Raw genomic sequence first — 15,423 nt, 5'->3', positions numbered from 1 at the left:
AGGCCTGCCCTGAATTATTGCCAGACCCACCGCCAGGCATTGTGGCATTGGCAAGGCTGGGCGGAGAGCTATTGTGTTCAGCCACCGAAGGAAAGAGGGACAACGCATGAGGAAGAAGAGGGAGGAGAAGCCTTAAAGTTCTCAGAGCTGCTGATGTCAGACAACAGAACACGAGACTGAAGAGAAGTCGTGAACGTCTGTGAGCGTTCAGTTTGAGGAGCATCAAGGAGAGGAAGGGTTACGCAACGTCTCTTTACTGACGTCATGTTTGTGTTGCTCCAACATTCAAACCACCACCACCTACTCCAGAGTATTACTCCATCATGCTGAGTGATCCTCAATTTAGGGCCTTCTGTTCATAACCAACTTGTGTTTGGATTCAGAAGGCATCGGACTCTACCGTCACACACCGGATACCGAACTGAGCCGACCGTCTTCTAGGACTAAAGAAATACAGTTTAGGATTTTCAGAGGAATTCATATACACTTTTCAATTTCATTTTCATGCAACATGCAGAACAGATTAGGGATTACTCAGATATCCCCAGACCTGCCAGTTGACGTTTTACCGTTTGTCATTATAACGTTCATTTTCTTTCGCCAGTAGGTGGCGCTTTGACGATGAGAGAAATGAGTCGTTATCCTCAGGCCGTGACTATTAACAAGCACGAAAAGTTTGGGGACTAGTCCTCTCTAGTCCTCTCTAGTCCTCTCTGGCCCCCTCCAGCTTGCCCCCCCCTCTAGCTCGCCCCCCCCCCCTCCAGCTTGGCGCCCCCTCCAGCTCGCCCCCCCCCCCTCCAGCTCGGCCCCCTCTAGCTCGGCGCCCTCCAGCTCGCCCCTCCAGCTCGCGCCCCTCTAGCTTGGCACCCCTCCAGCTCGCCCCTCCAGCTCGGCCTCAGCTCGCCCCTACCAACTCGCCCCTCCAACTCGCCCCTCCAGCTCGCGCCCTCCAGCTCGCCCCCTCCAGCTCGGGCGCCTCCAGCTCGCCCCTCCAGCTCGGCGCCTCCAGCTCGCCCCCTCCACCTCGACCCCCTCCAGCTCGCCCCCCCTCAGCTCGGCGCCCCTCCAGCTCGCCCCCAGCTCGCCCTCCAGCTTGGCGCCCAGCTCGGCGCCCTCCAGCTCCCCCTCCAGCTCGCGCCTCCAGCTCGCCCCACCCTCCAGCTCGCGCCCCCCTAGCTCGGCACCCCTCCAGCTCGCCTCCAGCTCGGCCCCCGTCTAGCTCGGCGCCCCAGCTCGGCCCCTGCCGTCTAGCTCGCGCCCTCCAGCTCGCGCCCCTCCAGCTTGGCGCCCCTCAGCTCGCCCCCCTCCAGCTCGCCCTCCAGCTCGCCCCCTCTCCAGCTCGGTGCCCCTCCAGCTCGCCCCCAGCTCTCCTCCTCCAGCTTGGCGCCCTCTAGCTCGGCGCCCCCTCCAGCTCGCCCCCCCCTCCAGCTCGGCGCCCCCCCTCCAGCTCGGCGCCCCCCCCTCCAGCTCGCCCCCACCCTCCAGCTCGGCCCCTCTAGCTCGCCCCTCCAGCTCGCCCCTCCAGCTCGGCGCCCCTCCAGCTCGCGCCCCTCCAGCTTGCCCCTCCAGCTCGGCCCCCCTCCAGCTCGCCCCCAGCTCTCCCTCCTCCAGCTTGGCCCCCCTCTAGCTCGGCACCCTCCAGCTCGCCCCTCCAGCTCGCCCCCCTCTGGCTCGCGCCTCCAGCTTGCCCCTCCAGCTCGCCCCCTCCAGCTCGCCCCCCCCTCCCGCTCGCCCCCTCCAGCTCGGCGCCCCCTCTAGCTTGGCGTTCGCTGCTCTGTGTGTTTTTGTTCCCACTTCAAATGACGCTTTTGAGTCTCACATTTTGTGTCCATGAAAAAATCAAAAAGGAAGGAAGCTAAAAGTGACGAAGACAACAGCTAGCGACAACAAAGGTACCCCCTCCCCCGCCCCTCCTCCTCCTCCTGCTTCTGCTCCATCCTCTTCTTCTATTATCTTGTTTCCCTAAAAGAGATGCATTTGTTTGTTCTCCTTTTGTTTTGCTCTGGAGACGTTCTCTCGCCCTCCCTCCTCCTGTTCCCTCTCTCTCTCTCGCTGCTCTGCTTTATGCTCGCTTCCTTCCTTTTTGTCTTTCCCTCTACTCGGGGACTCGTTGGCCAAAAGCTCAGAAACATTGCAAAGGTCCTTTAAATATATAATAAGAGTGTACATTGTGATGAACAACAAGTCACCGGGAGAGGCTCCACATGTCCTCCCCTGTGTCCTCCCCTGTGTCCTACAATGTGTCCTACAATGTGTCCTACCCTGTGTCCTCCCGTGTGTCCTCCCCTGTGGCCTATACCCTGTGTCCTCCCTTGTGTCCTACAATGTGTCCTACCCTGTGTCCTCCCCTGTGTCCTCCCCTGTGTCCTACAATGTGTCCTACCCTGTGTCCTCCCCTGTGTCCTCCCCTGTGTCCTACAATGTGTCCTACCCTGTGTCCTCCCCTGTGGCCTACCCTGTGTCCTCCCTTGTGTCCTACAATGTGTCCTACCCTGTGTCCTCCCCTGTGTCCTACAATGTGTCCTACAATGTGTCCTCCCCTGTGGCCTACCCTGTGTCCTCCCTTGTGTCCTACAATGTGTCTTACCCTGTGTCCTCCCCTGTGTCCTCCCCTGTGTCCTACAATGTGTCCTACCCTGTGTCCTCCCCTGTGGCCTACCCTGTGTCCTCCCTTGTGTCCTACAATGTGTCCTACCCTGTGTCCTACCATGTGTCCTCCCCTGTGTCCTACCCTGTGTCCTCCAATGTGTCCTACCATGTGTCCTCCCCTGTGTCCTACAATGCGTCCTCCCCTGTGTCCTACAATGTGTCCTACCCTGTGTCCTCCCCTGTGGCCTACCCTGTGTCCTCCCTTGTGTCCTACAATGTGTCCTACCCTGTGTCCTCCCCTGTGTCCTACAATGTGTCCTACAATGTGTCCTCCCCTGTGGCCTACCCTGTGTCCTCCCTTGTGTCCTACAATGTGTCCTACCCTGTGTCCTCCCTTGTGTCCTCCCCTGTGTCCTACCCTAACCCTCCCCTGTGTCCTACAATGCGTCCTCCCCTGTGTCCTACAATGTGTCCTACCCTGTGTCCTCCCCTGTGTCCTACAATGTGTCCTCCCCTGTGTCCTACAATGTGTCCTCCCCTGTGTCCTACAATGTGTCCTACCATGTGTCCTCCCCTGTGTCCTACAATGTGTCCTACCATGTGTCCTCCCCTGTGTCCTACAATGTGTCCTACACTGTAAGAAAAAAACCCGTAAAAAGAAGGTCAAATGAGTGGCAGCTACGGCTGCCAAACAAAAACCGTAAATTTCAGGTAAAATACCTTACTTCAAATAAAGGACGAAAACCATAAATTTACAGTAATTTTCATTAAAGATTTTGCAGTGAAATACTGTTTTTTTACAGATTTTTCCTGTAATATTACAATCAAACACCTTAATTAAAGTGATATTTCTATAGGTTCTGCAGTGAAATACTGTTATTTTACAGATTTTTCCTTTATTATTACAGTCAAATACCTTCAATAAAGTGATATTTCTAAAGCTTCTGCAGTGAAATACTGTAATTTTACAGATTTTGTATGTATTATTACAATCAAACACCTTCAATAAAGTGATATTTCTAAAGGTTCTGCAGTGAAATACTGTAATTCTACAGATTTTTTCCTATATTATTACAGTCAAACGCCTTCAATAAAGTGATATCTCTAAAGGTTCTGCAGTGAAATACTGTAATTTTACAGATTTTGTATGTATTATTACAATCAAACACCTTCAATAAAGTGATATTTCTAAAGGTTCTGCAGTGAAATACTGTGATTTTACAGATTTTTCCTATATTATTACAATCAAACACCTTCAATAAAGTGATATTTCTAAAGGTTCTGCAGTGAAATACTGTGATTTTACAGATTTTTCCTATATTATTACAATCAAACACCTTCAATAAAGTGATATTTCTAAAGGTTCTACAGTGAAATACTGTGATTTTACAGATTTTTCCTATATTATTACAATCAAACACCTTCAATAAAATGATATTTATAAAGGTTTTGCAGTGAAATACTGTGATTTTCCAGATTTCTCCTGTACTATTACAAGTGTTCAATTATTATGAAATATAAGCTTTTGAGAATACTGTGAAAAATCTAAATACATTGAAACATCTACAAAACATTCAATGTTTCAATTAAAGTAGGGGTTAGAAACTGAATTACATATAAAGTACACACCAATATTGATTTTAAAACATTTTATTTAATGTACATTTTCAAAATCAACCAATTATTCACTATCAGTTGATAAGTGAAAGCAAAACATACATAAAGGTCCATAATTGTGGGTGGCTGTAGCTCAGTGGGGTAAGAGGGCGTCCTGCAACCCCAAGGTTGTCGGTTCTATCCCGCTCTCCCCATTAGTTGCAAGTCGAAGTGTCCTTGAGCAAGGCACTGAACCCCAGTTGCTTCCTGGGCGCATCACTGCAGCCCACTGCTCTTAATAACTAAGGATGGGTTAAATGCAGAGAACTAATTTCCCCATGGGGATTAATAAAGTATATTTCTTCTTCATAAATATTTACCAGAAGTGACAGTGCAGATAAAGAACAATCTTCCAAATTTCCAGTAATCAGCCAGATCCTCGGTGCATCTGGGGGGAAGAAGGACAAACACATTCACTGGAAAGTCCTGAGAAAGTTGGCTTTCATTTCTTACCATTCCTTTAAACAAACTTAAACTAACTATTTTGAAATTGTCTGTACCAATTGACATTCTGTCAATCTGAACAGTCAGCTTTGAGAATGATAGTAATTAAATGATTACCTATTTAAAGCTGCACGCAGTGCATGTCTTAGCACTTCCATCAGAAACATGTGAATCACGAAAGAAGAAAGATGTGGATTCACAACAATGGCACGTTCACAGATGTATCATAGCAAGGTAAACACACTTGTAGCTAAACAAAAAAAGAAGCTAATTGATACATCTAGATCAAACCAACCACCGATAATTATATTGTGACATGTCTGAGGGTCTTTTCCTCAATGCCCTTTAGAAATAAAAAGGGTAGATGATGATAATGATGACGACATGTCTTTGAAAAGTATGCTAACTCTACGGTGGCCCTGAGAGATCAACACACTGCCACTTAAGAAAACACATGCAAAGAGACAAAACACAGGCAAGTTAAGATTAAACTTTAGCAATTTGACAACACATGTCCAGCATTTAGAAAACATGCAAATACAGAAAACAGAAGTGTTTCCAAAGGACAATGGTGCTGAGCACGGTTTGAACATGTTTGTTGCTGCTAGTTTGAGACTCGTGAAGTTATTGAAGTGATGTCGGCTCCGTATACCATCTGTTTATGTTGGGAACTGACTTTTGCTGCTGCTTTACTCTGCACATAAAGTGTCCGCTGCATAACTCATAGGACTTTGCAGAGCGAAAAGCAGAATTCAATCTCATATGACCTCATCTTCAAAATTGAAAAAGTTACGTTAACTGTAGCTTGCATAATAACCATATAAGCAATAACTTTATGGTGGTGATAGTAGTACGAGGTATGTTCATTTCAGGTAAGGTAATAGTGGTCTGTTTGGGGATTTTCAAGGAAAGAAGTCTCATGGGAATGCTTGGCTTACTGCAGACTATACGGCTGAATATTTTTATCGTCTAATAATGCCTACATGAATATGATGCAGGCTACAGGCTGTCTGTCCACACTGTTAAACCGGATAGTACAGTTTAAAATCTGTCAAATCTCCTCAGAAATAATTAGAATGACTGATATAATTCAGCTTTTCCGCTCTGCAAGGTCCTGCGAGGTGCATGCAGCTCACTTTCCGGTGAGTAGAGCAGTAGCATATTGTAGGTCCACAACGTAAACAGATGATACAATACCCGATTTCAATAACTTCATGAGTCACAAACCATAGCAACAGCAAGCCTGTCCAAGCTGTGTTCATCACGATTTAGTGTCCTCTTGAAACACTTTTTCTTAATTTGCAGCGCTTTTCTGTACCGTGTTGTGTCGTCTGAATTTGCAGTGCTTTTTCTAAATGCTGCACATGTGCTGTCAATTTGATGAAGTTGTTTTCTTAATTTGCTTGTGTTTTGTCTATTAGCATGTTTTATTAAGTTGCAGTGCCCTGACCTCTCAGGGCCACCGTACCACTCAAAAGAAGGCCGAAGGAAAAGCTCCTCAGTTTTTTTTATGGCCAGTGGAAGAACTGTCTTAAAAAAGTGCTTTGCTAAGATCATTAAAGTACTTGAGAAATCATATCTAATATTAATCACAATGTAAGGTTTTGCAATAGTGGTTCAAATGGACTAATATCTTTTATATATGCTGCAGTGGATACTTACAGTGATGGACTTTGGGTGTTTCCCCCCGTCAATGTTGTTCCAATCCTTATTGAGCTGAAAAATATAAGAAAGTTTCGTGTAATTAGCTATTATCAGTGTTGAAAAGGGTAATGTGAAAATGAATCAGAAAAAAACTGCCACCACATATTTCGTGCATGCAGAAAGTATTCAGACTTTTCACTTTTTCCCATTTTGTTATGTTGCAACCTTATGATAGAATCATTTGAATTAATTTTACCTCATCAATCTACACTCAATACCCTGCAATAAAAAGAAAACTGAATTATCACATTGACATACGTATTCAAACCCTTTACTTGGTACTTAGTTAATGCACCTTTGGCACGGTTAAAGCCTCGTCTCTTCGATAAAACGCGACAAGCTTTACACACCTGGATTTGGGGATGTTCTGCCATTCTTTTCTGCAGATCCTCACACGCTCTGTCAGGTTGGATGGGGACCGTTGGTAAACAGACATTTTCAGATCACTAAAAACAAATCACAAACCTATAAGTGACCATGGAAGGTGAACTCAGTTTTAAGAATCATATCACCAGCATCACCAAGGTGCCTTTTTCCAACTCAGAAACAGATTTATAAAAATTAGAGGCTTTATTTCCCAGTCTGACTTAGAGTAACTCATGCATGCATTTGTTTTGAGCAGGCTTCTTAAATGAACACAACACATTTTTACAGTATGTATGTGTGTATTGTTTCTGTTTAAATGCACATGTTTGCTGTTTTATATTGTTTTTTGTAAGAACAAATCCTATCTCTCTCTATGTCTTGCCTGTTTTCTTACCTGTCCGAGTGGAATTATGTGCCCCACCATCCAGTGGTATCTTGTCACTCCTGGTTCTTCAGCCTTCTCATGATCTTGCAGGCCATGCACTGCTCAGGGTCCAGTGCTGTGTGCAGTACGGTTCGAAAAAGTGAAGAATACTGTCAATTATATCCATGTCACCCACCCTAAACCACATTCAAGTATGTGTTTCTGGTTGTGAGACAGAATCATGCCAACAAGCTAACGTTACCTGAAGCTAGTTTACTTAACTAGCTAACCAAACTCTTTGTAACAGTCCGTTTATCCACCGATAGCATTATTTAATCCATTATGAACTGTATTAAACACACTAATTAACTGATTTTAATGTAATAACATTACTTTTAAACATGTAAAATGATTAATTTGTTTCCATATGTCTAAATGAAATATGTTTAAACTATGCTAAACAGAAAATTACATTAGGTTGTTTCAGAAAGTAACAGTGAAAATGTTTTCTTACCTGATATCTTCAATAATTTTGCAGGATATCAATTCACGTAACTTTGCTGGTCACCACATCCCGTATGATCCTTCCTCTGTGTCCCAGTCTTTCTTTCTCCGTTGACATCCCACAAGTTAAAATCGCAGGCATATGTAAAATACTTCAGGTAATAATGCAGGTAGGTCAACAGCAGACACTAGCAGACCTGCCGAGTAGCGCCTGCCCCGCTGCGGCTTCCCGCTCGAACAGACGTAATTTCAAATCCGAGGCGCGGACAGTTCTCATTGGCCAGTTCTCTGAGTGACAGGCAGATTATCCAATCATGTTCAAAGCAACGTGGGGAGACAGCCAATAGCAATGGTTTTAGCGTGGTAACATAACAAATATAGAAAAAGATGACTTGTTTTGAAAGAAACTAAAGAAATGTCTGTATTTAGTTGTATTTATAGGCTGGTATATTCAATTAACTCTTTCCATTGCAGTGTATGAATACAAATGAAATACTATATGGTAAAGTTGTAATAATACCTATAGGTTAACACAAACACACATAGACACATGGTAGGCTATATATATATATATTTCCACACTTAGTATGTTTTAAGGCCGGCTGAGAGGGGCGACGGTTGGTCATTCAATTCCTTTGTAGTATACTTACTAGTCTACAGTCAACAGAACTCCAACACATTGATCCATATGAAGCGTTTCCTCTACATTGAGTCTACTCAGAAGTGGTAGATTATTATTTGTATTATTACTATTATTTCCCCGGTTAGCCTCAACACAAGAACACACAAGTAGAGGCCCAGTGTTTAGTGGTTCTTTAATTAAAGAAAATGAAGCACCCAAATATTTAAAAGTTTTAGTGCCATTCCCTGCACAATAACCCAAATGAGGACTGATGACGGCAATTGAGATGGAGCAATCAACAATAATCACTGCATATATTGCTTATCGCTGGATTGATATCATGGTGACATTCTATTTACATTCAGATGGCCCATAGTATGACCCTCTTGCATTTTAACAAATCCCTGACCTTTCCTTTAGAACCACCAAAATGCCAACTGTGCAAACATGACAATGTCATTTCCCCCTAACTGTGTTGCAGTGTTATGCGGCAGGTTGGTTTCGAGTTCAGCCTTTGCCCACAGCAACACTCATTTGCCAACATGGCCATTATCCCATACAAGTTGCAACATGTTTTCAAACTTTTAACCGCATGTAGCAAGTCAATCCATTGCGAAGCCATTTCCCCCTCTTCTTGTCTTTATTCTTCTGCATAGCTCAAATCCAGCAGATCCAAGGTGTTGGCCAAAGTAGTTAGGCCATTAGCCATCCTTTATATGGGACAATGTACATTTTAATTGTTCAACTGCTCACTGTAGACAGTGAATGTCTTTAAAGTATTTTAGTTGTCTATGGAAGCAAGGTAGATTCAACAGTAATTGTGCAGTTTGATAATGCACTACAGCATCATCTCCAGGCTAAATTGGCTGAGTATAACCGGGATCTCTGCCAATTTGCGTCAAAACGATGAGAAGGCAGATGTAACCCGCAAATACCATACATTGTTGGAGGCACATTCAAGACTACTTGAGCTCTGCGTCCAGGCTGAAAAGGTTGAATTAAAGGCAGCCAACAACGCTGTTTCTCGGATAAAGAAACTGCTGTCCTCAATTCCCCCGGCTAAATGCAGTCTTTGGCTGAATTACGCATGCCCAAGACAGCATGCACTGCAGCAGCACAAGGCCTACTTTCTTAGGGCTAAACTCCCCCTCTTTCACCGTTGTGTGGATGCCCAAGACTGCATGCACTATAGCAGCACTGGGCCTCAATCACATGGGCAAAGGTTACTGTCTTTTGCCGGCTAAAGGACGCCCAAAGTAGCAAGCAACTATGGCAGAATCGGGCCTCCGTCGTTAGGGCAAACCCAGTTAATTTAACCGGCCTGGAAGTGTCCATGTGGGCATAAATCTCTATAATACAGGCCAAACTCACCCTCTATTTTTTACTTGCACAACTTGGAATGTGGAAATCAAATGTTTTTAATAGCATTGTCATTTTCAATATTTTGAACAGTAAAGGCCTATTCCAGTTCAATGTAACACAACTAATATCACAGATAGCAAACTGACTCCCTCCCGGATGCGTCATAGGCTCCGGATCAGTGGCTAGATGTACAGCCGGATGCACCCATATTCATTCAATTTGGATCCTTCCATAAAGCAGCTCATTTGGCCCGGATCAATTACTTTACATACCGACATATATTTAATATGCATCAATGGGGAAAAAAGAAATGCAATCGGAAATAATATCAAAAACAGTTTATTAAAAGGACATCAAATTATTTCTTGTACATGTATGAATCATATTTATTTATAATTAGTTCGAGACAATATATACACACATACATATAGAGTAAAAACTATAGCTCACATTAGAACACAAGAGCTACAACTAATACAACCATAAATACCGACCACCTAACCCAAATACCACAATTCTCCCAGAGAATAGGTCGCAGTGGCCTCAAGTGAATGGTGGAACTTCCAACTGAGAACTGGTGTGTGTGTATATATATAAATATATATTATATATAAAAATATAAATATATATTTTTAATTCTGTTCAGTGTGGGGGATGTCGACAGTAGCACGCCTCCTGGAGCTACCCCGGTTTGCTGCCAGGTTGAACCACCTAATGGCATGCTTTAGAATCTGTTCATCAGTGGATGCATGTGTGGCATGATTCTTTCTGACGGCATCTGTAATCACACAAGCAGATACAAAATCTCATGAATCCTCAGTGCAACATAGAGCAGAAATGCAGTCTAAAATCTAGTAGCTGTCTGGCACTTAAGGTGTGCTATGCTATATTTAGAGTCAATATATCATATAACTATTATGTAAAGATATAGTCGAGTAACATTTACCCAAGTAGAGAATAAAGTTGCAATTCAAACATTTTATTTAGCACTGTTAAAAAAAGATCTGGGAAAGATGGTTATTCGTAAGTTTGAACACTACTCAAGACAGGGAGGAAATCGAAAAAGTACGATTAATATTTGATACTTTACAGAATGTTTGAAAAAACATTTCCATCAAACATGGTATTGTCTAGTGTTAATTACATACAATAGATTTTAATCAGCTTTGCGTGAGATTCTTAAAACAAAAAAACTCACCACTCATTAGAATGTTGACGGGATCTTTGAGCCGTTGCTCAAAAAGGTCCACTTCCTCCATTGTGGTACACGGAAACGGAACCGGGTCTCTCACCTCTGTAATTGTCTCCAGCATGCCTAGGATTTGAACTGGAACAGCTATATAAAAAAACCATTAGAAAAACAGTTAAAAAATGTAACGATTAAGAGATTTTACATAAAATATGGAAATATCAAGTTTTATACAATCATAATAATCATATTCACTTGGATTCAATGTGACAGTGTGTATTGCATGTCTTGTATCCAATTAACAATTGTTAACATTGAAAAAAATTAAATGATTAAAAGGTTCAATTTGAATCCCATAGCCGTTTGAGGTGTTGCTCACCACAGCAGGCAATGGTGTCTGAACCACACCACGCCCCTCGCCAGGTGGGCGTGTCCCCCTGGCGTGTTCGCTGTCCTGCTGGTGATGGAGTACATGGAATAGTTAGGAGGAGGCAATGATTGGAGGGACAACTGTCCCGCTAGTGGTTGGACCCCTGTTTTGTGGGGGGAATTTTCATTTTCACTGTCTCCATCCGAGTCTCCATAGAAATGGCTAGAAAGAGATAGAAAAAAACTAATTGGTCATACTATAAAAATGAATGACAGACGCTTTATTTTATTAAGGTAAAAGTGTTCTAAAGAATAAAATGTATACACATTTACTCACACCGGCATTGGCTTCCTCTTTTTAGGAATTGCCTCCTCTTCTGACTGGAGATCTGATGTGTCTCAAGACATATTTCCACCAAGTAATTATCTAAAAATTAAGTCACATAAACACAATGAAAAAGTACAGAATTATAAACAGAACAATGTGATTAAAATGTTGTTTCCCCCAACATATATAACAAAGTGATTTTTTATATCCTTTAAAACGGCCAATTAATACAATATTAATATAATACCGCATGATCCAATTACTCTGACGTCATGTGTCTGCCAGTCTGGTCCAGGTTGTTCGGCGCTTCTGACAGCCTTGTCCACCCTTTCGTCCCTCGGATAATTCGGCCAAAACGGTAGCAGTAATGCCACAAAGCTGGTATAGCTTTATGGCACTACTGCTACCATTTTGTTAGTCAAGAATTCTATGAAGTGGAACATCCTGAATTACAGAGGAAAGAAACAAACAGTGTCACTTGTCACAGAAATATAACCTTCTGTTCCAAGAACTTTGAAAAAAATAATATTTTGCAACTATTAAAGTTCTTAATAACCAGGAGTATGAAAATGTGTGTTTGAAAACACGAGGTATACCGTAAAAAAAAGAGATTAAACGGCAATAATAGGCGTGTTATACACATTGAAGAGAAGAAACTTTACTGAACAGTCAAAGTTGTATTCAGTTTCCATCAATCACAGTGATGTAGTCAAAACATCTTGACGGACCCTCCGTCTAATGGTGGAGCTGGAGACAGGCCCATTCTTTCTGTTCATTTTATCTAAAACAAACCAAAATACAAACAATGTTTGAAATGCATCTTTTCTTTCAGGAAATATACAATATCTATTTGTTCTCAATTGTATTAATTTGTAGTGCTTATATAGCATGTCAAGTCATTTTTATAAAACCACTGTTACGGATGCGTGGTGTGGAGGACCCAAACGCAGCAGGAGTTTCACGAAAAACTGAGTTTATTCTCAGTACAGGAACACGGACAACACCACACGGGAACGAAAAAGACGATCTGACACCTGACAAACAGAAGGACACAGATTAAATACACAGGGAACGAGACACAGGTGGAAACAATCAGGCGTGTCTGGAAACAATCAGGAAAGAAACAGACAAGCACAGGAGGGAAGAGCAGGAAACAGGAAACGAGACAGGGACTTCAACATAAAACAGGAAACACACAGATCCTAACAAACACTACGCTATTAAGATAGTATTTTAATGAATTAATACAAATCTGGTCATTATAAAGTTAAACAGGTTATACGGTTCCCTCTCAAATTTGTCTTTAAGTTGCTGTGAAAACATTTCCTTCCAAAGAATGTGTGCTTACCTGAATTGTAGAGATGGCGATCAACAGTGTTGTCACTTCTGTACAACTGTGAGGATGACATTGCAAATTCTAAGTTACGTGTTGAGAACTCAATACATGCAGAATTAAACTAAAACAGGTCTGTGCTGGCGCTCGCTGTTAGCTCGCGAGCTAGCGCTATTAGCTCGCGAGCTGGCGCTCGTTATTAGCTCGCGGGCTAGCGGTTAGCTCGCTCAGCTTCCATCGCGCACCCTTGGGTTGGAGCTTAAGTAACCTAACCACTGACAATTCAGCGCTAGCTGCAGAAGATAGCTCCATGAGAACCACACATGGTAGTTAGCTGGACCAGCCCTGGCAGAGGGGACACGTGCAGTAGCAACATCAGTTTATACACCATCACCAACTGTGTGTGATTAAATACGATTTTCTCTTTTAAAACCAGGATGTTACGGTAATAACTTATTTACGTTGCAGTCTAACAATACCTCAAACTTCACAAAGCAATGTTAGCGGCAGCCAAAAGAAGAGGGAACTCTGAAGAAAACGAGCCATAATTCGACAGTAGCAACACAATTCAACACTTACCTAACTCGTACTTCTGGCGCAAAGAGCTGCAGTTTTGAAAATACCAGTTTGAAAAGTCGAAGGGCAACAACGTGGAGCATCCACCGCAGTTACAACGCTGTCTGATGGTGCGCGGATCCGGTGGCATGACCAAACCGAGTGCGACAGGAGGCGGATAGGATCAACTGCTATCTGGGATGCTTCGCACTCCGCTCGTGGTGGTCATTGCCATTGTGACGGTCTTATTTCTAGTTGACACTAAATCCTATATGGCAAGTTTCTGCTGCACTGCTCTCTTGAGGTTGAAACTTTCAAGCATGTTACATGCATTTAGCTGGCGCTTTTATCCAAAAGCGACTTACAGTTAAGTTAGATGTCTCGCTCCGGGACACCGACACTGGACAAATACTCACGGTCGCCCTATAATGCTCCTATAAAGAACAAGTATCAAAACCTATTATTTCTTCTACTTTGTACTCTTTTAAAATGCAATATGTTTAATGTAATGACAAAAGTTAGCTACATTTAGATTCAGATTTACAGAGTTTGAATGTAAAAGTACACATTAATATAAATATAATATGATCTACCTTAAAATTACAAAGAAAATCGTTAAATTGTTAGTATGGACATAAACCTTCATATAAGGAGCTCCACCTTTAATTACAGGTAATAATTGTTGTTTTACATGAATTTGTATGTCATTTAAGAAAACGGTAAAAAGACTGTATTAATAATACAGTCATTTTTCTTTACAAAAATGGGAAAAAAATGTTATTTCGTATTATGAGCATAACACTTAAATTAACAGTTGGGTTGTTAATTTAAAGATAATGTCTGTAATTTCACAGAGTTTTGTATGTAATTTAAAAAGAAAGAAAAATACTGTAAATATTTAGAGTTATTTTCCGTAAAATTAGGATCTTTTTTTACAGTGTACCCTGTGTCCTCCCCTGTGTCCTCCCCTGTGTCCTCCCCTGTGTACTTCCCTGTGTCCTACCCTGTGTCCTACAATGTGTCCTACCCTGTGTCCTACAATGCGTCCTACCATGTGTCCTCCCCTGTGTCCTACCCTGTGTCCTCCCCTGTGTCCTTCCCTGTGTCCTACCCTGTGTCCTCCCTGTGTCCTACAATGTGTCCTACCCTGTGTCCTTCCCTGTGTCCTACCCTGTGTCCTCCCTGTGTCCTACAATGTGTCCTACCCTGTGTCCTTCCCTGTGTCCTACCCTGTGTCCTCCCCTGTGTCCTTCCCTGTGTCCTCCCTGTGTCCTACAATGTGTCCTACCCTGTGTCCTACAATGTGTCCTACCCTGTGTCCTACAATGTGTCCTCCCCTGTGTCCTACAATGTGTCCTCCCCTGTGTCCTACAATGCGTCCTCCCCTGTGTCCTACAATGTGTCCTCCCCTGTGTCCTACAATGTGTCCTCCCCTGTGTCCTACAATGTGTCCTCCCCTGTGTCCTACAATGCGTCCTCCCCTGTGTCCTACAATGTGTCCTCCCCTGTGTCCTACAATGTGTCCTACCATGTGTCCTCCCCTGTGTCCTACAATGTGTCCTACCATGTGTCCTCCCCTGTGTCCTACAATGTGTCCTACCATGTGTCCTCCCCTGTGTCCTACAATGTGTCCTACCCTGTGTCCTCCCCTGTGTCCTACAATGTGTCCTACCCTGTGTCCTCCCCTGTGTCCTCCCCTGTGTCCTACCCTGTGTCCTACAATGTGTCCTCCCCTGTGTCCTACAATGCGTCCTCCCCTGTGTCCTACAATGTGTCCTACCATGTGTCCTCCCATGTGTCCTACAATGTGTCCTACCATGTGTCCTCCCCTGTGTCCTACCCTGTGTCCTCCCCTGTGTCCTTCCCTGTGTCCTACCCTGTGTCCTCCCTGTGTCCTACAATGTGTCCTACCCTGTGTCCTCCCCTGTGTCCTCCCCTGTGTCCTACCCTGTGTCCTCCCCTGTGTCCTTCCCTGTGTCCTCCCTGTGTCCTACAATGTGTCCTACCCTGTGTCCTCCCCTGTGTCCTTCCCTGTGTC

At 43.5% G+C, this 15,423-nt stretch overlaps 3 long non-coding RNA genes across 3 annotated transcripts; all 3 read right to left on the bottom strand.

Moving 5' to 3' along the window:
- Nucleotides 1-6,352: 6,352 nt before the first annotated feature.
- On the bottom strand, nucleotides 6,353-8,163 carry LOC130191134 (uncharacterized). The gene is made up of 5 exons (XR_008831126.1): nucleotides 7,638-8,163; nucleotides 7,154-7,259; nucleotides 6,744-6,839; nucleotides 6,590-6,612; nucleotides 6,353-6,405 (listed from the first exon to the last, which is right to left on the bottom strand). It is a non-coding gene; the product is annotated as an uncharacterized LOC130191134 (long non-coding RNA).
- A 1,771-nt stretch (nucleotides 8,164-9,934) lies between these two features.
- On the bottom strand, nucleotides 9,935-11,857 carry LOC130191133 (uncharacterized). Its single transcript, XR_008831125.1, has 5 exons — nucleotides 11,745-11,857; nucleotides 11,507-11,596; nucleotides 11,180-11,392; nucleotides 10,810-10,947; nucleotides 9,935-10,389 (listed from the first exon to the last, which is right to left on the bottom strand). It is a non-coding gene; the product is annotated as an uncharacterized LOC130191133 (long non-coding RNA).
- A 334-nt stretch (nucleotides 11,858-12,191) lies between these two features.
- Nucleotides 12,192-13,740, bottom strand: LOC130191135 (uncharacterized). The gene is made up of 3 exons (XR_008831127.1): nucleotides 13,410-13,740; nucleotides 12,846-12,891; nucleotides 12,192-12,278 (listed from the first exon to the last, which is right to left on the bottom strand). It is a non-coding gene; the product is annotated as an uncharacterized LOC130191135 (long non-coding RNA).
- Nucleotides 13,741-15,423: the final 1,683 nt, after the last annotated feature.

Source organism: Pseudoliparis swirei, unplaced genomic scaffold (genome assembly GCF_029220125.1).
Source record: "Pseudoliparis swirei isolate HS2019 ecotype Mariana Trench unplaced genomic scaffold, NWPU_hadal_v1 hadal_27, whole genome shotgun sequence".
Classification (NCBI taxonomy): domain Eukaryota; kingdom Metazoa; phylum Chordata; class Actinopteri; order Perciformes; family Liparidae; genus Pseudoliparis; species Pseudoliparis swirei.
Note: the sequence above shows the minus strand (reverse complement) of the source record. Positions and strands in the feature narration are given on the sequence as shown.